This window comes from Delphinus delphis, chromosome 1, assembly GCF_949987515.2.
Source record: "Delphinus delphis chromosome 1, mDelDel1.2, whole genome shotgun sequence".
Taxonomy (NCBI): Eukaryota; Metazoa; Chordata; class Mammalia; order Artiodactyla; family Delphinidae; genus Delphinus; species Delphinus delphis.
Genome location: NC_082683.1, coordinates 124,297,723 through 124,321,925, shown reverse-complemented (window position 1 = coordinate 124,321,925; position 24,203 = coordinate 124,297,723). Strand labels below are relative to the sequence as shown.

General features: G+C 37.0%; 1 protein-coding gene across 1 annotated transcript in view; it reads right to left on the bottom strand.

Annotated features, from left to right (window-relative positions):
• SFT2D2 (SFT2 domain containing 2) overlaps positions 1-24,203 on the bottom strand; it is a 361,103-nt gene that overhangs the window by 311,190 nt on the left and 25,710 nt on the right. The window lies entirely within an intron of this gene.

Here is a 24,203-nt window from a genome sequence, read left to right as displayed (position 1 = left end):
GCATGTTTTGCTTTGTGGTTTTTGTGTTTTTTTTAATCTGGATGATTTATAGAGAATATAGTAAAAGGCAAGAGTTGAAGAGAAAAATTAGAGAGCTGTTATGGTGGTTCAGGCGAGAGATGGTGGTGGCTTAGCCTAGGGTGGTGGCTGTGGCCACAAAGACACGTGATTGGACTCTAGATACATCTTAGAAGTGGATATGGCAGGACCACATGAGGGACTGGATGTGGGGGGAGGGAGGGAGTGTCTGCGGTGAATGATTAGTAGATGGGAGGGCCATTTACTGAGATGGGGAAGGATGCAGGGAGAGAGGTTTACAGAGGTACTGCTTTAGTTAGGGAAAGAAAAATGTTCATTTGCACAGAATTAATATTGAGAAGATTGTGACAGTCTGAATAAGATGACCATGCCCTAATCCCCAGAACCTGTGAATATGTTACCTCACGTGATAAAAAGGAACTCTGCTGCTCGACATCATATGTCCTCAGGAAAATGCAGGTTAAACCAATAATGAGTTAACACTACATGACTATTAGAATGACCAAAACCCCAAACACTGACAACACCAAACGCCGATGAGGATGCAGCACAATAGGAATTCTCACTCACCATTGGTGGGAATGCGAAATGGTACACCCGCTTCGAAAGACAGTTTGGTGGTTTCTTATGAAACTAAACATACTCTTACCACACGATCCAACAATCACACTCCATGGTATTTACTCAAATAAGTTGAAAACTTATGTCCACACAAAAACCTGCACACATGTTAACAGCAGCTTTATTTATAACTGCCAAAACTTGGAAGTTACCAAGAAGTCCTTCAGTAGGTGAACGAATTAATAAACTGTGGCACATATCCCAACAATGGAATATTATTCAGTGCTAAAAAGAAATGAGCTATCAAGCCATGAAAATACTTGGAGGAAATTTAAATGTATATTGCTAAGTGAAAAAAAGCCAATCCAAAAAGGCTACATACTGTATAATTCCAACTATATGACCCTCTGGAAGAGGCAAAACTATGGAGACAATGGTTGCCAGGGGTTGGGAGAAAGAGATGAATAGGCAGAGCACAGAGGAATTTTAGGGCAGTGAAAATACTCTGTATGATGTCACAATAATGAATACCTGTCATTATACATTTGTCCAAACCCATAGAATGTACAACACCAAGAATGTAAACAATGGACTTTGGGTGATGATGACATGTCAATGTAGGTTCATCAATGTGACAAACGTACCACTCTGGTGCAGGATATTGAGAGTGGAGGAGGCTATGCACGTATGGGGGTAGAAAGTATATGGGAAATCTCTGTACTTTCTGCTCAATTTTCCTGTGAACCTAAAACTGTTCTAAAAACTAAAGTCTATTAAAGGGGCGGGGGGAGGAGGCTTTGCAGGTATGACTAAGTTAAAAATTTGAGATGGGGAGATTTTATCCTGGATTATCAGGGTAGGCTCAAGGTAATCACAAGGGTTTTTATAAGAAGGAGGAAAAAGGATCAGAGTCAGAAAGGATGTAGGCACAGAAGCAGAAGTCAGAGAGAAGAGAAGATAATGTGCTGCTGGCTCTGAAAACGGAGGAAGGGGTAACAAGCCCAGGAAGTTGTAAAAGATAAGGAAATGGATTCTCCCCTACAGTCTCCAGAAGAAACACCTGCCAACACCTGGATTTTAGTCCAGTGAAACTGATCTAAGATTCCTGAGCTCCAGAACTGTAAGGTGATAACTTTGTGTTGCTTTAAGCCACTAAGTTTATGGTAATCGTTACAGCAGCAATAAGAAACTAATAGAAAAACCACAAGACATCTAAGCAGAGATTTCAAGAAGGAACTGCTTAGAACTATGGCACAAGTGTGGCTGTGAGCTTCCTAGCAGCCCATGCAAAGTGGGGGAAATACAATCTGGCATACATTACACTGTGCTCCTAAACTAAAAACAAGCCATTTGCCCAAGAAAAATTTCTCCTATGAATCTTTAGAGAAAAACACTGTGTGATACACTGAGCAGTGTTTTCTCAAACAATCCATAAACACCAGTAAGATGAGGATCCCTACCTTCAAAGACTGTAACAATCTAGAAGAGAGAAAAAGGCATATGCCCAGGGAATTCCAATACAGATATGTGTGAAGCGTACCAGTAAGGGAGAAAAGAAGGAAATAATACTATTTTTCTTATCAGTTATATCCAAATCAGTGTGCTGCTGAAAACTAGGTTAGCACATGAATATCTTCAACCAGTGGGCCCAGTAAAGAATGGCCCTTGGAGAATAGCACAGGCAATGGCTCTGGGGTGAACCCCAAGAGTCACCTAGCAATAAAAGATGGTTTACATTCTCTTGACTTTTAATCTGACCTGAGTAGACAATGGCTTCACTTTCCAGGCTATGTCTCCTCTAAGGTCTGTACTATATTAGATAGTTTAGATTGAACCATATGAAATTACTGTCATTCAACCTTTGTTTTATTTGAAAAAATAGCAATTTCATATGATTCAACTAATCAGATTTGAAACTAATATAAAATGCTTTGACTGAGACAGCTATCTAATAATATCATTTTACTTAGATCATTGTTTTCTAGTTACTAAGTATCTTGCTATAGATAATTTTGAAAAATATAAGCAAGTAAAGAAAAACTACCCATAATCACAACACCCAGAGATGGCCTCTGCTAACAAGTTTGGTGTAGATATTTTTTATTTACAATATATGCATACTTTTTCCTTTAAAAATGGAATTTTTAAATGCTGCTGAGTAGGCATGGCAGATTGAACACATTCTTTTCTATCTGCTCTCCAAACAGCTCTAAGATGGTACTAAGGTAAAATGAAATGGAAACCCACAAAGTTGAGGAGTACAAGAGAGGAAACAACAGCAGATAAGAGATGTCAACAAAATTCTGGAAACTGACAAAACAAACGGCTGAGTGGTAACTGATGAGGCAGATCAGAGAAAGTTGAAATCTAAGTTTCAAGGTGAAGAAGCCAATAAGAAGCAAGCCAGTTGTGCCACAAAACTCTGAACTATCTCAGGGATTTAATGCATCATCTACTTCCGAAAGGAAGAGTGGGCAGGTAGTTCTGGCTAGGACCAAATAGGAAAATTTCTTGAAATTTTATTTAAGAAACGGTTAACTTTTGAGATCTTTACCCCTCAGCCAGGCAATTGTGCCTCCCCATCGCAGCAGAAAACAAGAGAATGACTTTCAGAAGAGAGGGGATTTGAGAGGATTTGTACTCAAAGACAGCAGTCGCTGGTGGGGGTAGTGGTGAGGAACATACTGAAAACAGAGTATTATGACACACTCCTTAGGTAATAGACTTGGTGATTCCTCAATGCAATGACCCATCCCCAATGACCACCAACCCCAATCAAATGGGAAAAGCAAACCTTTGTAAAACTCTGCCCATGCACATAGGCATTCCATTGGCATTTACAGGCACACCTCAGAGATATTGTGGGTTCAGTTCTAAACCACCACAACGAAGCGAATATTGCAATAGAGAGAGTCACATAAATTTTTTTGGTTTCCCAGTGCATATAAAAGTTATGTTTACACTATACTGTAGTCTATTAAGTGTGCAATAGCATTATGTCTAAAAAACAATGTATATACTTTAATTAAAAAATTCTTTATTGCTAAAAATGCTTTATTGCTAAAAAAATACTTTATTGCTAAAAAATGCTAACCATCAGAAAATGCTAGCCTTCACGGACTTGCCTGGTGGTCCAGTGGCTAAGACTCCACGCTCCCAATGCAGGGGGCCCGGGCTTGATCCCTCATCAGAGAACTAGATCCCACATGCCACAACTAAGGGTTCACATGCCACAACGAAAAGATCCCACATGCCGCAACTAAGACCTGGAGCAGCCAAATAAATAATTTTTTTTTAAAAAAAGAGTGGGGGCTTCCCTGGTGGCACAGTGGTTGAGAGTCCGCCTGCCAATGCAGGGGACACGGGTTCGTGCCCCGGTCCGGGAAGATCCCACATGCCGCGGAGCGGCTGGGCCCGTGAGCCATGGCCGCTGAGCCTGCGCGTCCGGAGCCTGTGCTTTGCAATGGGAGAGGCCACGACAGTGAATGGCCCGCATACCAAAAAAAAGAGTGAATTTAGAAAATGCTAGCCTTCAGGAAGTTATAATCTTTTTGCAATAGTTACATCACACAGATCACAACAAATATAATAATAATGAAAAAGCTTGAAATATGGTGAGAATTACTAAAATGTAACACAGAAACATGAAATGAGCAAACGCTTTTGGAAAAATGGCACTGATAGACTTGCTCGACACAGGGTTGCCACAAACCTTCGATTTGTAAAAAGAACCCACTATCTGTGAAGTGCAATAAACCAGGTATGCCTGCATGGGCCTCAGCCTTAAATATGACAGTAAGAGACCATCAGACATCAGATGCGGAAGTCAGAGACCAAAGCAATAAATAAATAAATTTAAAAAGGAATTCTGAGTAAACAGAGACCATGCAGGGAGCAAAATATAACAAAAGAAAACTATAACTATTTTCCAGTTAAACATAAAAGAAAATCTTGCATTCATGAAATAAGACAAAGAGGAAGGAAGGAAGGAAGGAAGGAAGGAAGGAAGGAAGGAAGGGAGGGAGGGAGGGAGGGAGGAAGGAAGGGAGGAAGGGAGAAAGGAAGGAAGGAAGGAAGAAAGGAAGGAAGGAAGGAAGGAAGGGAGGGAAGGAGGGAGGGAGGGAGGGAGGGAGGAATTGTGGAGAAGAGGAGAGAAGGAAGGAAGGAAGAGAAAAGGGGTCAGAAAGGAAGGGAAGGAAGAACTGGAGGACAAAATAGAGCTTGAAAATTAAAGACATCAAAACATGAATTTAAAATTCAATAAGAGCTTGGAAGATAGAGTTGATGAAATCTCTAAGAAAGTAAAACAAAGTGACAATGAGTTCCAAAAAGAAAGAACAGAGAAGACAAAGGGGCAGAAGTTCTCCAATAAATAATACAGAAAAAGTTCCCAGAATTGAAGAACATAGGTTTCCAGAATGAAAAGTCCATGGACGGCCCAGCACAATGAATAAAATATATATCTGCTCCAAAACACATACATCATTATGAAACTTTAAACACTGGTGATAAAGAGAAAAAAAGCATAAAAACCTTTTAGAGAAAAAAAACAGATCATATACAATAAATCATAAATTATAATGCCATCAGCCTTCTCAATAACAACCTGAAAGCTACAAGAGAATTAATTAATGCTCTCAGAATTGTGATGGAAAATTATTATTCATTCAGAATTCTATACCCATTCAAACTATCCAGTGTGAGACTAGAATAAATACATTTTCAGACCTACAAGGTATCAAAAATTTTACAATACTTCCCATGCCCTTTTGCTCAGAAGTTGCTAGGTAACTTCTTTTAAGTGTTCACCTGATGAGGCCAGACCCACCTAAGATGATCTTCCTTATATTAACTTAGAGTAAACTGATTAGGATTCTTAATTACATATGCAAAGTCCTTTTTGCTATATAATTAGCATAATCTCAGGAGTGATGTTTCCTCATATTTAGAGGTCCTGCCAACACCCAAGGGGAGGGGATTACACAGGGCATGTCCACCAGGGAGCCATCTTCGAATTCTGCCTACCAGAGTATATTAAAAACAAACAAGCAAGAAAACAAATGAAATAAACTGAAGCAACTATGAACTACAAGGGAAAAAACAAGTTGTCCAAGAAAGGAAATGTAATCACAGTATATAACAGCTCAGCTGGAACCAAAATTGTAAAAAAGTAAATATTAAATGTTGATTTAGTAGAATGATGACAGTTGAATGATGAGAAGGGGAAGCTTGTATTGTGAGAGGAAGGGGATGCTAAATTCTCATCTTCTATGGTAGGAAGACAGTAAATATTGCCTAAAATTGAAAAATCAAGAAAGAGCAGTACAAATACGATGTTTAAAAATCTAGAGATAAATGGCTGAAGAAATAGTAAAAAGAAAGGAAAGTGACTACTTTTGGAGAGAGGGACAGATGAATGCTGGGTTTTTCCTTAAAATAAGTTTTTAAACATATGAGTAAATAAAATACTAATAAGATTTATTATTTTTAACAATGTATAAAGAATATTTTCCCATATCATCAAATAACTTCCTACATTGTTATTTTAATGCTTGCAACTTATTCCATCTTATGAATGGGTCATGTTTTATCTAACCAATCTTTTATACTTACATATATGCTGTTTCTCCATTTTTTATCATTTTAAATAATTAGATAAGAATTCTGGACAACAAATATTTGGGAAAACATAATGATTGTTTTCTTACGCATTCTAAAATTACACATGTAATTTTAGAAGCAGCGCTAATTGACAAGAACAAAATATGCTAACTATGTTATATGCATTATCTTATTTAATCCTTGTAACAAGTCTATAAGGTAAGTGCTATAATTATATCCATTTTTTAGGTGAGAAAAGTTGAAACTCAGAGTGGTGAAGTAACTTGTCCATGGGCATCTAGACAATGAGTAGTAAGGCCAGTATTTGAGCCTAAGGATAGTTTATTCTCTTAACCGTTACATTATACTGATTATTTACTATAGACCAGGCACTGTATTATGTGTTGTATGAGTGACCTCATATAATATTCATAACCTTGTAAAGAATCATTGCCATCCCCTTTTTTTAAAATGAGGAGGGCACTCCAGCTCTGAGAGATTATGTATGCTGCCCATGTCACATAACAAGTAAATGGTAAATCCATTTCAGTCTGGGTCATTCTCGTTCTGAAGGCTGAGTACCAATTTATAGTCCAAATAGATAGACTTTATTTTAACCCATCTATCTCCAGGAATTTATTCATTCAGCAACTTAATGATGAAATCAGGAGATCCTAATCATCTCCATATTATAGTAGATGAAAAAACTAGGTAAAGAAGGAAAAATGATTTGTCCAATAAGACGTGAACCAGGGAAAGAGTTAGAAAAGAAATGACCCTCCCACCCCCCGTGAATCTCCACCTGGGTACACAGCATCCCAGTGCACAAATAAGTGCACTTTTAGGGATCAAGGAATACCTCATGGGTGGTCCTCTATCCCCTTGCTAGGCTGGACAGTTAACAGGAAACTAGCAGGTGGGAATCTTCACCCCACCTTCCTCTTGCTCCACTGAACATCCTTCAATCACAGAAATTTTTTTCTACATTAGATAATGGGCTGCCATGGAACTTTTTGTTTGTTTTTTAAAGAAAAGGTGGGAAGGTGTTCTCATATTTTAAGAATAGATATATAAACTTTAAATATACATTTCAAAATCCTTGGACTAAATGATGCCAAAGGTGTTTCCCAGCTCTAGCAATCTAGCATTCCCTCTGATATATATTGGTGGTACTACTATAACTGTTGTTATTTTACGTACTAGCAAAGGACCTTTTTTTTTTTTTTGGCTGCGTTGGGTCTTCGTTGCTGCATGTGGGTGTTCTCTAGTTGCAGCAAGCCAATTATTTTACATATTAAAAAAAAAGCTCAAAACCCCTCTTGGAAGTCTTCTCTTCCTCAGATATAATATGCTATTCCAGCTTTCCATGACAGTGAGTTGCCACTTTCTGAATTATTTTCTAAAAGCCTCACATGTGGGTCCCTGGCATATTTTATAAGTAGGGGTTCTGGTCAAGCTTCTTAGAAAACAAATCACTCGTTTTTTTTCTCTCTTCAGGTGTCTTTACAGCACGATGCCTACCTGTAGAGTTAAATCTTAGACAATATGTGATTCGGTATCATATCTTCGATAGTTTAAAATAGAGCTTCATATCTACATGTTAAGATTAAATCACTAAATTGTTTTGCCTCCAATATCATAAGCTCTTACTACTTTTAACCGTAAAGTCAAGTAGCTAGCATATAGTAGGTCCTTTATAATTAGTGATTGATTTATTGTTTAATATGTCAGATGCAATGAAGTAAAAATTCATGTTTATTAAGAAAAAACCATTGTGTTTATTTAATGACATACTTTTAGAGGCATCATAACATATTTTTATTAAAGTATAGTTGATTTACAATATTATATTAGTTTCAGGTGTACAGCATAGTGATTCAGTATTTTTACAGATTATACTCCATTAAGAGTTATCACAAGATAATGGCTATATTCCACTATGCTATACAACGTATCTTTGTTGTCTATTTTATACATAGTAGTTTGTATTTCTTAATCCCATACCCATAACATGCCCCTCCCCCCTTCCCTCTCTGCATTGGTAACAACTAGTTTGTTTTTTATATCTGTAAGTCTGTTTCTGTTTTGCTATATACATTCATTTCTATTATTTTTTAGATTCCACATACAAATTATATCATACAGCATTTGTCATTCTCTGATTTATTTCACTAGTATAATATTCCCTAGGTCCATCCACATTGCTGCAAATGTCAGAATTTCATTCTTTTTATGGCTGAGTAATAGTCCATTGTATATATATACATATATATATATATATATATATATCTTCTATATCCATTCATCTGTTGATGGACACTTGGGTTGCTTCCATATCTTGGCAATTATAAATAGTGACGCTATGAATGTTGAGGTGCATATATCTTTTCAAATTAGCATTTCCTTTTGTTCTGGATATATCCCAGGATGGGATTGCTGGATCACATGGTAGTTCTATTTTCAGTTTTTTGAGGAACTCCCATACTGTTTTCCATAATGGCTGCCCAATTTATATTCCGACCAATAGCGTATGAAGGTTCCCTTTTCTCCACATCCTTGCCAACATTATTTGGAGGCTTTTTCATAATAACCATTCTGACAGGTGTGAGGTGATCTCTCCTTGTTTTGATTTGCTTTACTCTGATGAGTCACAATCTTGAGCATCTTTTCATGTGCCTATTAGCCATGTGTATGTCTTCTTTGGAAAAATACCTACTCAGATCTTCTGCCCATTTTTTTTTTTTTGATTGGGTAGTTAATTTTTTTGATGTTGTATTACATGAGCTGTTTATATATTTTGGATATTAACCCCTTGTAAGTCACATCATTTGCAAATATTTTCTCCAGTTCCGCAGGTTGTCTTTTTCTTTTGTTGATGGCTTCCTTTGCTATGCAAAAGCTTTTAAGTTTAATTAGGTCCCATTTGTTTATTTGCTTTTATTTATTTTGCCTTGGAGACAGATTGCAAAAAATATTGCTATGATTTATGTCAAAGAGTGTTTGTTCTATGTTCTCTTCTAGGAGTTTTATGATTTCAGGTCTTACATTTAGGTCTTTAATCCATTTGGAGTTTATTTTTGCATATGGTGTGAAGAAATATTCTAATCTCATTGTTTTACATGTAGTTATCTAATTTTCCCAGCACCATTTATTGAAGAGACTGCCTTTTCTCCATTCTTGCCTCCTTTGTCAGAGATTAATTGACCATAGGTACATGGGTTTATTTCTGGGTTCTCTATTCTGTTCCATTGATCTATGTGTCTGCTTTGGCTCCAGTACCATGCTGTTTTGATTACTGTAGCTTTGTAGTATAGTCTGAAGTGTGGGAGGGTTATAACTCCTTTTGTGTGTGTGTGTGTGGTTTCGTATGAATTTTAGGATTATTTATTCTACTTCCGTGAAAGATGTCATGGGTATTTTGATAGCAATTGCTTTGGATAGTATAGCCATTTTAACAATATTAATTCTTCCAATCAAAAAGCATGAGACATCTTTTCATTTCTCTGCATCACCTTCAATTTCATCAATTTTTTTTATAGTTTTTAGAATATAGGTCCTTTTACCTCCTTGGTTAAATTTATTCCTAGGTATTTTATTGTTTTGATGTGGTTTTAAATGCGATTTTTTTCTTTACATTCTCTTTCTGATAGTTCATTACTAGTGTACAGAAAAGCAACAGATTTCTGTATATTTATCCTGTATCCTGAAACTTTGCTGAATTCATTTATTCTAATAGTTTTGGGGTGGAGACTTTAGGGTTTTCTATATAAAGTATTAAGTCATCTGTGAGTAGTGACAGTTTTACTTCTTCCTTTCTAATTTGGATGCCTTTTATTTCTTTTTCTTGGCTGACTGCTGTAGCTAGGACTTCCAATACTATGTTAAATTGGTGAGAGTAGGCGTCCTTGTCTCATTCCTGAATTTAGAGGAAAGCCTTTCAGCTTTTCACCATTGAGAATGATGTTAGCTGTGGGTTTGTCATAAATGGTCCTTATTATGTTAAGATATGTTCCTTCCATACTCACTTTCTGGAAAGATTTTATCATGGATGTTGAATCTTGTCACATGCTTTTTCTGCATCTATTGAAATGATCATATGATTTTTATTCTTCCTTTTATTAATGTGGTGTATCATATTGATTGATTTGTGAATGCTGAACCATCCTTGTGTCCCTGGAATAAATTCAACTTGATCATGGCATATGATCCTTTTTATATATTGCTGGATTTGGTTTGCTAATGTTTTGTTGAGGATTTTTGCACCTATATTCATCAAAGATATCATTTTCTTTTTTTGTAGCATCTTTGTCTGGTTTTGGTATCATGGTATTGGTGGTCTCACAGAACGAATTTGGGAGTGTTCCCTCCTTTTCAATTTTTTGGAATAGTTTGAGAAGGACAGGTATTAGTTCTCCTTTATATGTTTGGTATTATTCCCCTGTGAAACCATCCAGTCCTGGACTTTTGTTTGCTGGGAGCTTTTATTACAAATTCAATTTTACTAATAGCGATTGGTCTGTTCAAATTGTCTGTTTCTTCTTGACTCAGTTTTGGAAGGTTGTATATGTTCAAACAATAACAAGGAGTCAAGCCTGTGGAATATTAGACTAGAGAGGAAATGATAAATTGCTTTGGATACTCAGTATTTCCCACAAGGAAACAATTTTAGGTGGCACGCAGCCTAACACTGATTACTATAGTAGTTACAGCAGAGAACTGTAAGTAGCATGTGAAACCCATGCCTTTAAGGATAGTATTTCTGAGGACAAGTAAAAAGTAAAACTAAAAGGAGAGATGTGGTTTAAATTAAAATAATAATAAAGCAATAGTGAAGGTAAAATTTGAACATCACAAAGATGGTAAGAAGATGATTGAAGATTAGCAAAAGCAGCTATAGGTGATTAGGAGCCACTGTGTAACTTTAAGCAAGTAGACAACCTGAGGAGATTGACACTTTAGGAAGAGTGCTTTGGTGGCAATGTGGAAGCTGGACAGAAAAGTGATGGGATTGCAGGCAGGCAGGGAGAATGCTGCAGAAACCCTCAAGAGGGGTGATGAAGGAGAACAAGGCAGGTGCAATGGAAAAGGAGAAGATGCAGTAGATGCGAGAGCTATTTAGGAGGTAGAAGGCATATGCAATGATATCAAGCATCTGGCTGGATGACTGGGCAGACCATAGGACCATTCTCAAATAGAGAAAACACAGAGGAGACGAGTTGGGAGGAATGGTGTTCCACATTCACCAGGAGCTGGGGCATTAACTTCCAAGAACAGCCAGTAGCTCACAGGCTGTCTGTGAACACACCCTTAGATACCACTTGAATATTCGGAACTGGGAACTTGAGAAAGCAGATGCCCAGTTCTGTGACCTCTGGTGCTGAATGCTGCTAAAGGGATTAAGGGGGCTAAATGTTCCTCTTCTTCCTGATGACTTAATGGAGTTATACCCCACAGGCCCAGCAGCTGCCCTGCTGGAGGTGGGGGGCTACTAATTAAGGTGTGCAGTCTAGCTGATACCTGATAGCACTGCTGTGTCCTCTGGCACACGGCAGCCCATGTCTCAGACTTAAAGGGCAGAAATTGAACGCCACGCAACCTGAGCTCATGAGCTTGAGCTCCCCTGAACAGTGTCCACATCCCTGGCCATACACCAGGCAGAATTCATGTCTGCACATTCAGTCCTTGCAGCGTGCAGAAACCTAACACCTTTCTCCACCCACCTACAGTGCCACCAGGAAATTAACACTCACCCAGGTACTGGGTCATAATTAAACTGAACAAAAAGACAGCTGCTCCTACCTTTCTTTTTTAATCACCAACATGCAGCCCTAGGGATTACTAGCTTTGGGGTGATTTAGGGAGGATTACTCTTTCATTAGTGTCTGGGGTCAGTTCCAAATCAACGTCACAAGAGCTTTTTAAGATACCCTCCCATGCCAACAGCTCATCCCTTTTCCACGTCTGAAAGGTTAGATTTTACAAAGCCACTGGCAATCTATTTGTCAGACCCCCAAATATCTGTGATTTTTCACCAGAAACCTCACTCAAAAAAAATTAATTTGGCCCTGAGTTTCTAGGTGGCAAATGGTAGGTTGGAGCCCACGATCATAAACACAATTTGGGCTGCTTTTCACTGTATGCTTAGTCATCTACCACTTTTGTGACAATTCATAAGATTTGGTTGGATTTTCCTACATTTTTGCATCAGCTCAGAATTTTTACTTTTCAGATGGATTTTGCATTATCTACAAATTTCTCAATTTCACCTGTAATTCCTCTGGAGGAATATTTATGAAAATGTTGAAATAGAAGCAACCTCAAGTTTGATCCTCAATGGACCTCACGGTTTGACATATTCCTTTATTTCTTACTTTAATCCCCCAATCCCATGATAACTGAGTAAAGTTTTACTTGCTTGTTTAGAAAATAAGACATTTCTATGTAGAAACTTATTAGTGATTTTTGGAGATATTGCCCATTGGTTGATTGGCTTATCTACCTTAAATCAAGTTCTCTGATGTTCTTCCTAGAGGGCAACATTCTTCCCTTCTTCCTAAGTTAGCTTTAGGATAAACATAACTCCAGAAAACAGAATCATGAGTTCCATGAAATAATTCAGATGAAAATAAATTGAAAGATTTTTATTAATTACCCACTATGAATATACATGTCTAATGAGAATTTTAAAAATTATATATATATATGAATAACCAAAAGACAAGTTTTTAAAAAATGTACAGCTCAAGCGTTTTACCTAAATTACTAAATATTATAGTATCTTCTAATACTAAATCCCCAAACAAAAAATTTCTAAGGCCCAACAAACTACTCTTTTTATGAGGAAGACAGGAAGAATGAAAACAAATTTTACCCTGCATATATAGACATATTCACAACACAATTTTTTTCTTTTGCATTCAGCTTTGATATAACTCGAGAAAAGATGCCAAATAAAAAAAGAAAATGTGAAAGCTGAACAAAAAATGCAAAGAAAATAAAAAAGGCAGGGAAGGAGGCTAAATAAGGTCATTACTCTTATTAGTCAAAAGCTTAAACATCATAAAAAGCATGAAAAGGCCATTTGTGACTATGATAGAGGGCATCGCAAAAGTTGATAGGAGGGCATTTTTGCTTCCATTAATAGCAAGCCAAATAATCTGAACCAACCCTCATCCTGAGGACAAACAGAAAATCTGGACAAAATATAATTATCTACTTGAAAGCATCAGAGATGCAACAAAGTGGTGAGGAATTATAAAGTCAGGATAGGGAAGAAGACAGAGTCTGGGGAAGTGATCTGGGTGTTTGGGGTGCTTTTTCTGGGAAGGTTTTGCTGATTCCAAAAGAAGAGACTAAGGGTCTAGCAAGCACTTCTGAAGGCTTCCTGAATCTTGGTAGGGGCAAGGAGACTAGGACATAAGGAGGGGAACAAGTGATGGATCCTCCTTATCTTTGGGTTTGGCCTTGAAGAGCTGTGCACCAGGAGATAGAGTAAACCAGGAGTAACTTAGCTACCAATCATCTTGAAATTACCCTCAGTGCTGGTACTTCCAACCACTTGCCAGAAGTAAATATAAATTATCTATGGAAGATTCTAGGCTTCAAATTATTTCAACATAGCTTTCTGCAAATGCAACACCTAGCACAAAATAAAAATAGTCAGGTAGGGGCTTCCCTGGTAGCACAGTGGTTAAGAATCCACCTGCCAATGCAGGGGACACGGGTTCGAGCCCTGGTCCAGGAAGATCCCACATGCCGCGGAGCAACTAAGCCCATGAGCCACAACTACCGAGCCTGTGCTCTGAAGCCCGCATGCCACAACTACTGAAGCCCGCGTGCCTGGAACCCATGCTCGGCAACAAGAAAAGCCACCACAATGAGAAGCCCATGCACCGCAACAAAGAGCAGCCCCCGGTCACCACAACTAGAGAAAGCCCGCGTGCAGCAACAAACCCAACGCAGCCAAAATCAAGTAAATAAAATAAATAAATTTATTTTTTAAAAAATAGGCAGGTAAACAAGGGAACAAGACACGATGAATGAAAACCAGAAAAACCAAAAGACACTATAAACAGAACTATCGGGGCCTTCAGAAAATGGATTTAACAGACACATGCTGACCATTTTCAGGGAGATAAAAGATAGTATAGGGATCTTTCAGCAGAACACTGGAAACTATTTTTTAAAGTACTAAATGAAAACTCTAAAACTAAAAACACAACTGAAATTAAGAATTCAATGTGGATAGGTTCAACATTATATAAGACACAGCTGAAGAGCAAATGAACTGGAAGAAGCCAGAAGATAATACCTAGAATTAAATGTAAAGAAATTAAAGAACTAAAGCACACAGAAAATAGGGTAAGAGATATAAAGTATCAAGTGAGACTGTCTATCATATTAATTAGAGTCCCAGAAGGAGAGGAGAAAAATAATGTAAGAGATAACCGCTAAGACCTCTCCAAAACTAATGGAAGACACTGAGGTAAAGGTTCATGAAGCCGTAAAAGTTCTAAAAAGATAATAAAAAGAAATGGACATTTAATTACATCACAGTAAAATACTGAGTACAAAGAGCCAGGTGGGAAAAAATAGATTGCTTTCAAAGATGCACCAACTATCATAAAACTGATTTCTTAACAGAAACAATGAAAGTAAAAGATGATGAAAATTCTGAGAAAGTGGCAGAGTAGAAAGCACCAGGAATCTGTCTCCTCACCTAGACAATAACTGGACTGGCAGAATCTATCTGATATAACTATTTTGGAACTCTGGGGTCTGTTGAAGGCTTGCAACTTTGAGGAGAAGGCTTGGACAATAAATTGTGGTTGATTTTAGTCAATTTCAGCTCTTACACAGTAATGGCTACCCATCACCCATCTCCAGCCACCTGGAAGGCAGCTAGGCAGTGTTCCTGGAACAGCCTGCACAGAGCTTATGGGAGCTAGGGTGGTAAAAAGGATTCAAAGGTGGATTTAAGCAGGTAGAAGAAAGAATCAGTGGATTTAAATATAAGACAATGGAAATTATCAATGCTGGGAAACAAAGAAAAAAAGATTGAAGAAAAGCGAACACAGTCTAAGGAACCTTTCCAATACCAGCAAATACACCGACATATGCATTGTGGGTATCCCAGAAGGAACAGAGAGAAAGGGAAAGAGAAAATATTTGAAAAAATAATGGCTGAGAACTTCCCAAATTTCATGAAATACATGATTATAAACATCCAAGAAGCCCAACAAACTCCAAGTAAAGTGAATTCAAAGAAACCCACACCAAACTTTCAAAAGCCAAAAACAAAGATCAAATATTGAAAGCAGCAAGAGAGAAGCTAATCATCACATACAGGGTATCCTCAATAATATCCTCAATGAGATTTCTTATCAGAAACTTTGAAGGCCAGAAGACAGTAGGCCGATATATTCAAAGTGCTAAATGAAAAACACTGCCAGCCAAGAGTCATATTCAGCAAAACTGTCCTTCAAAAGTGAGGAATAAATCAAAACACCTAGAGATAAACAAAAGCTGAGGGAGTTCATGACTACTAGACCTGCCCCACAAAAAATGCTCAAGAGAGTCCTGCAAGGTGGCATGAAAAGATACTAAACAATACCTCAAAGCCATATGGAAGAACAAAGATCTCAATAAAGGTAAATACCTAGGCAATTATGAAAACTAGTTTTATTGTAACAATGGTTTATAATTGTATTTTTGTTTTCTACACGATTTTAGAGACTAATACATTTAAAGAAAAAAAGCAATTATTAGTCTAAGAGCTTGTATTATTATAACTTTGGTTTGTAACTCCAAATTTTGTTTTCTACAGAACTTAGGAGACTAATGCATTTAAAAGAATTCTTAGTTTATATTTTCAGGCACACAATGTATAACGGTGTAATTTTATGGCATCAGCAGCCAAAAGAGGTGACAACAAGAGCTGTAAAGGAACATAGTTTTTACATGTTACTGAAGATAAGCTGCTATACATTCAACTTAGGATGTTAAACATAATTCCCAAGGTAAACACAAAGAAAATAGCTATAGAAAAGCACCAAAGGAAACTGTGAAGGTTTTTAAATAATTCACCACTAAAAAATCAACTAAACACAAAAGACAAAAATGAGGGGCAAAAAAGTTGTAGGGCATATAGAAAACAAATAACACAATGACAAAAATAAGTTCCTCCTGATCAGTAATTACTTTAAATGTAAATAGATTAAACTCTCCAATCAAAAGACAAAAACTGCGGCTTCCCTGGTGGCGCAGTAGTTAAGAGTCCGCCTACCGATGCAGGGGACACGGGTTCGTGCCCTGGTCCGAGAAGATCCCACATGCCGCGGAGTGGCTAGGCCCGTGAGCCATGGCCACTGAGCCTGCGTGTCTGGAGCCTGTGCTCCACAACGGGAGAGACCACAACAGTGAGAGGTCCGTGTACGGCAAAAAAAAAAAAAAAAAAGACAAAACTTGGCAGAATGGGTAAACAAACATGGTCCAACTACATACTGTCTACAAGAGACTCACTTGAGAGCCAAAGACAAACAGGTCGAAAGTAAAAGGATGGAAAAAGATATTTCATGCAAATGGTAATAAAAAGAGAGGAGGAATGGCTATACTTATATCAGACAAAACAGACTTTAAGCAAAAAAGTTTACAAAAGACAAAGAAGTACATTATATATTAATGAAAGTTTCAATACAGCAAGAGATATAACTATTATAAACATTTATGCACACAATGACAGAACATCGAAATATACGAAGCAAAAACTGACAGAACTGAAGGGAGGAACAGGCAGTTCTGTTATAGTTGCAGACTTTAATACCCCACTTACAATAATGAATGGAACAACCAGACAGAAAGTAAGGAAACAGATGACTTAACACAATAAACAAATGAGATTTAATAGACATACAGAACACTCCAACCAACAACAGCTTAAACATTCTTCTCAAATGCACATGAGACATTTTCCAAGATAGCCCATATGTTAGGCCATGAATTAAGTCTCAGTAGATTTTAAAAGATACATATATCATACAGAACATCTTCTCCGACCACAAAGGAATTAAGTTAAAAATGAATAACATAAAGAATACTGGAAAATTCACAAAATTATGGAAATTAAACAACACACTGTTAAACAACCAATGAATTAAAGAAGAAATCACAAGGGAAATTAGAAAATATTTAGAGATGAATGAAAATGAAAACACAACATACCAAAATTTATGAGATGCAGCAAAGGCAGTCCTGGGGGAAATTTACAGCTATAAATGCTTACATTAAGAAACAAGAAACAGTACTTCCCTGGTGGTCTAGTGGTTAAGAATCTGCCTTCCAATGCAAGGGACACAGGTTCTATCCCTGGTTGGGGAACTAAGATCCCACATGCCGCAGGGCAACTAAGCCCGCACGCCACAATTACTGAGCCTGCACGCCACAACTTCAGAGCCCACGTGTCACAACTACAGAGCCCACACGCTCTGGAGCCTGTGTGCCACAACTACAGAGCCTGAACACCACAACTAGAGACAGCCTGTGCACCACAACTACTAAACCCACGTGCTCTGGAGCTCACGCGCCACAACTACAGAGTCCGCTCACCACAACTACAGAGCCTGTGTGCCACAACTAGAGAGAAGCCCACATGCCACAATGAAGAGCCCACACGCAGCAACGAAAGATCCCGCATGTTGCAACTAAGACCCAACGCAGCCAAAAATGAAAGGAAGGAAGGGAGGGAGGGAGGGATGGAGGGACAGAGGGAGGAAGGAAGGAAGGAAGGAAGGAAGGAAGGAAGGAAGGAAGGATGAAAGAAAGATCTAAAACCAACAACCTAAATTTACAACTTAAGGAACTAGGGAAAAAAAGAACTAAACCCAAAGCTAGTAGTAGAAAAATACTAATAATAAATGTTAGAGCAGAGATAAAATAGGGAATAGAAAAAAATCAATTAAACAAAACAGATCAACAAGATCTATGAAAAAAAGAGCAACAAAAAGATCAACAACAAAAAAAGATCAATAAGATCAACAAACCTTTAGCCAAATGAACTAAGAAAACACGAGAGACAACAGGAATTACTGAAATCAGATATGAAAGTGGGGGCATTACTACCAATCCTACAGAAATAAAAAGGACAAGAGAGTTCTATGAACAATTATATGCCAAATAGTCAGATAACCTAGTTTTAAATGGACAAATTTCTAGACACACAACGTTTGGTAGTCCTTTACCAAGACTAAATTACAAAGAAATAGAAAATCTGAATAGACCTATAACTAGTAAGGAGGTTGAATCAGTAATCAAAAATATCTCCACAAAGAAAGGCCCTGGACATGATAGATTCACTGGAATTCTACCAAACATTTAAAGAAAAACTAATCCTTCACAAACTTTTCCAAAAATTGAAGAGGGAAGACTTCCTAACTCATTCTATGAGAACAAAGAAACCATTAAAAAAAACTAGAGGCCAATATCCCTTATGAACATTGATGCAAAAATCCACCCCCCCCAAAAAGAAAAAACCAGCAAACTGAACTCAGCATGATATTGAAACACACACACACACACACACACACACACACACACACACACACACACACACAGGAATACTATTCAGCCATAAAAAAGGAAACCCTGCCATTTATGACAACATGGTTGACCTTGAGGACATTATGCTAAGTGAAGTAAGTCAGACAGAGAAAGACAAATACCGTATTATCTCACTTATATGTGGAATCTTAAAAGACAAACAAACAACAACAACAAATAAAACCTCACAGAAAAAGAGATCAGATTTGGAGTTAACAGAGATAGCGGTTGGGAGGTATGAAAACTGGATGAATGTGGGTAGAAGTTACAAATTTCCAGTTATAAGATAAATAAGTGTTGGGGATGTAATGTACAACATGATAACTATAGTTAACACTGCTGTATTGGTGTATCTGAAAGTTGTTAAGAGAGTAAATCCTAAAAGTTCTCATCACAAAGGAAAAAATATATTTTTCTTCCTTTGATTTTTTTTTTTGGATCTAAATGAGATGATACATGTTAACTCTACTTATTGTGGCAATTAATTCAAGATGTATATAAGTCAAGTCATTATGCTATATGCCTTAAACTTATACAGTACTGTTATGTCAATTGTATCTCAACAAAACTGAAAGAAAAAAACTCTGAAGAAAACCAAGGAAGCGACACTATAAAATCAGGATACTGGTCACCTTTGTGAAGGAGGAATACAAGAAGCAATAACTGGAAGGAAGCATAAGGGAACTTTGAGATGCTAACAACATTCTATTCCTTGACCTGGGTGGTGGTTATACAATCATTTCGTAATAATTCATTGAGCTATACATTTTTGTTTGTTTCATATTTTATTTTGTTTCTCTATGCATATTTTATTTTTTAATGTTTTAAATAAATTATAAAAAAGCTGGTTGAATGGATAGTTAAATTCAAATTATAATTAACACATCTCTCTCAGTAACTTATAGAAGTAGACAAAATCAGTAAGGTTAGAACGTAAACAGTACTATCAACCAATCAATCTGATCTAAACTGATAGCTATACAGCACTCCACACAGCCACTGCTTAATATACATGCTTTTCAAATATACAAGGAACATCCATCAAGATGGACTATATGCTGGGCCATAAAACAAGTCCCAATATATTTAAAATCATGAAGATAATATAGAATATGTTCTCTGACTACAATGGAATTAAGTTATAAATCAATAACAGACATCCAGAAAATCTCCAATATTTGAAAATTAAACACACTTCTATATAATCAACAGGTCAAAGAAAAAAATCATGGAGGAATAAGAAAATATACTGAACTGAATTAAAATGAAAATACAATGTATCAAAATTTGTGAGATGCAGCTAAAACAGTGCTTAGAGAGAAATTTATAGTATGAAATTATATTAGAAAAGAATGATCTAAAATCAATTATTTAAGCATCTAACTTAAAAAGCTGAAGACAGCCTCATCCACCAGAGGGCAGACAGCAGAAGCAAGGACTACAGTCCTGCAGCCTGTGGAACAGAAACCACAATCACAGAAAATTAGACAAAATGAAATGGCAGAGGTATATGTCCCAGATGAAGGAACAAGATAAAACCCCAGAAAAACAACTAAGTCAAGTGGAGATAGGCAACCTTCCAGAAAAAGAATTCAGAAGAATGATAGTGAAGATGATCCAGGATCTTGGATAAAGAATGGAGGCAAGGATCAAGAAGACGCAAGAAATGTTTAACAAAGACCTAGAAGAACTAAAGAACAAACAAATAAAGATGAACAATAAAACAATAAAGTAACTGAAATGAAAAATATGCTAGAAGGAATCAATAGCAGAATAACTGAAGCAGAAGAACAGATAAGTGACCTGGAAGACAGAATGGTGGAAATCACTGCCATGGAACAGAATAAAGAAAAAAGAATGAAAAGAAATGAAGACAGCCTAAGAGACCTCTGGGACATTAAATGCACCAACATTCACAGTATAGGGGTCCCAGAGGAGAAGAGAGAGAGAAAGAACCTTAGAAAATATTCAAAGAGATAATTGCTGAAAACGTTCTTAACGTGCGAAAGGAAACAGTCACCCAAGTCCAGGAAGCGCAGAGAGTCCCAGGCAGGATAAACCAAGAAGGTACATGCCAAGACACACAGTAATCAAATTGACAAAAAGTAAAGACAAAGAAAAATATTAAAAGGAACAAGGGAAAAACAACAAATAGCATACAAGGGAACTCCCATAAGGTTAACAGCTGATTTCTCAGCAGAAACTCCGCAGGCCAGAAGGGAGTGGCATCATATATTTATGATGAAAGGGAAGATCCTACAACCAAGAATACTCAACCCAGCAGGCTCTCATTCAGATTGGATGGAGAAATAAAAAGCCTTACAGACAAGCAAAAGCAAAGAAAATTCAGCACCACCAGACCAGCTTTGCAACAAATGCTAAAGGAACTTCTCTAGGTGGGAGAGAGACCAGCAACTTAGAACAACCTTGTACATATATAGACTACTATATTAAAACCTCATGGGAACAGCAAACCCAAAAACTACAAGAGATACACATGCAAAAAAGAAAAAGCAACCCAAACACAACACTGAAGAGGATCATCAAACCACAAGAGAACAAAAGAGGAAGGGAAGAAAAAAGACCTACAAAAACAAACCCAAAACAATTAAGAAAATGGCAACAGGAACATACATATTAATAATCACCTTAAATGTAAATGGATTAAATGCTCCAACCAAAAGACACAGACTGGCTGAATGGATACAAAAATAAAACCCATATATATGCTGTCTACAAGAGACCCACTTCAGCCCTAGGGACACATACAGACTGACAGTGAGGGGATGGAAAAAAGGTATTCCATGCAAATGGAAATCAAAAGAAAGCTGGAGTAGCAATTCTCATATTAGACAAAATAGACTTTTAGATAAAGACTGTTATAAGAGACAAAAAAGGACATTACATAATGATCAAGGGATCAATCCAAGAAGAAGATATAACAATTGTAAACATATATGCACCAAACATAGGAGCACCTCAAATACATAAGGCAAGTACTAAAAGTCATAAAGGGAGAAATCAACAGTAACACAAGAATAGTGCGGGACTTTAACACCCCACTTTCATCAATGGACAGATCATCCAGACAGAAAATCAATACGGAAACACAGGCCTTAAATGACCCTCGAGGACCAGACAGACTTATACTTAATTGATATTTATAGAGCATTCCATCCAAAAGCAGCAGAATACACATTCTTCTCTTGTGCACATGGAACATTCTCCAGGCCTGACCAAATGCTGGGCCACAAAGCGAGCCTCAGTAAATTTAAGAAAATTGAAATCATATCAAGCATCATTTCTGACCATAACACTATAAGATTAAAAATAATGAAAAAAAACTATAAAAATCACAAACACGTGGAGACTAAACACTATGCTACTAAACAACCAATGGGTCACTGAAGAAATCGAACAGGAAATCAAAAAATTCCTAGAGACAAATGAAAACGAAAGCACAATGATCCAAAACCTATGGGATGCAACAAAAGCAGTTCTAAGAGGGAAGTTTATAGCAATACAAGCTTATCTCAGGAAACAAGAAAAATCTCAAATAAATAACCTAGCCTTACACCTAAAGCAACTAGAGAAAGAAGAACAAGCAAAACCTAAAGTTAGTGGAAGGGAAAAAAGCATAAAGATCAGAGCAGAAATAAATGAAATAGAGACAAAGAAAACAATAGCAAAGATCAATGAAACTAAAAGCTGGTTCTTTAAAAAGATAAACAAAATTGATAAACCTTTAGCCAGCCTCATTAAGAAAAAAAGAGAGAGGACTCAAGTCAATAAAATGAAAAAGGAGAAGTTACAACTGACGCCACAAATATACAAAGGAGCATAAGAGACTACTACAAGCAACTGTATGCCAATAAAATGGACAACCTGGAAGAAATGGGCAAATGCTTAAAACGGTACACTCTCCCAAGACTGAACCAGGAAGAAGTAGAAAATATGAACAGACCAATCACAAGTACTGAAATTGAAACTGTGGCTTCACAGGACAATTCTATCAAATATTTAGAGAAGAGCTAACACCTATCCTTCTCAAAACTTGTCCAAAAAAATTGCCGAGGAAGGAAAACTCCCAAACTCATTCTACGAGGCCACCATCACCCTGATACCAAAACCAGACAAAGATACCACAAAAAAAGAAAACTACAGGCCAATATCACTGATGAACACAAAAATCCTCAACAAAATACCAGCAATCCGAATCCAACAATACATTAAAAGGATCATACAAATGATCAAGTGGGATTTATCCCAGGGATGCAAGAATTTTTCAGTATCTGCAAATCAATCAATGTGACACACCACATCAACAAATTAAAGAATAAAAACCATATGATCATCTCAACAGATGCAGAAAAAGCTTTTGACAAAATGCAACACCAATTTATGATAAAAACTCTCCAGAAAGGGGGCACAGAGCGAACCTACCTCAACATAATAAAGGCCATAGATGACAAACATACAGCTAACATCATACTCAATGGTGAAAAACTGAAAGCATTTCCTCTAAGATTAGGAACAAGACAAGGATGTCCACTCTCACCGCTATTATTCAACATAGTTTTGGAAGTCCTAGCCATGGCAATCAGAAAAGAAAAAGAAATAAAAGGAATACAGATTGGAAAAGAAGAAGTAAAACTGTCACTGTTTGCAGATGACATCATACTATACATAGATAATCCTAAAGAGGCCGCCAGAAAACTGATTACTAGAGCTAATCAATGAATTTGGTAAAGTTGCATGATACCAAAAAAATGCACAGAAATCTCTTGCATTCCTATACAGTAACAATGAAAGATCAGAAAGAGAAATTCAAAAAACAATCCCATTTACCATCAAACCAAAAAGAATAAAATACCTAGGAATAAACTTACCTAAGGAGACAAAAGACCTGTACTCCGAAAACTATAAGATGCTGACAAAAGAAATTGAAGATAACGCAAACAGATGGAGAGATATATCATGTTCTTGGATGGGGAGAATCAACACTGTGAAAATGACTATACTACCCAGGGCAATCTACAGATTCAATGCAATCCCTATCAAACTACCAATGGCATTTTTCATGGAACTAGAACAAAAAATCTTAAAATCTGTATGGAGACACAAAAGATCCCAAACAGCCAAAGCAGTCTTGAGAGAGGAAAACGGAGCTGGAGGAATCAGGACTTCAGACTATACTACAAAGGTATAGCCATCAAAACAGTATGCTACTGGCACAAAAACAGAAATATAGATCAATGGAACAGGTTAGAAAGCCCAGAAATAAACCCATGCACCTATGGTCAATTAATCTACAATGAAGGAGGCAAGACTATACAATGGAGGAAAGACAGTCTTTTCAATAAATGGTGCTGGTAAAACTAGACAGCTACATGTAAAAAAATGAAATT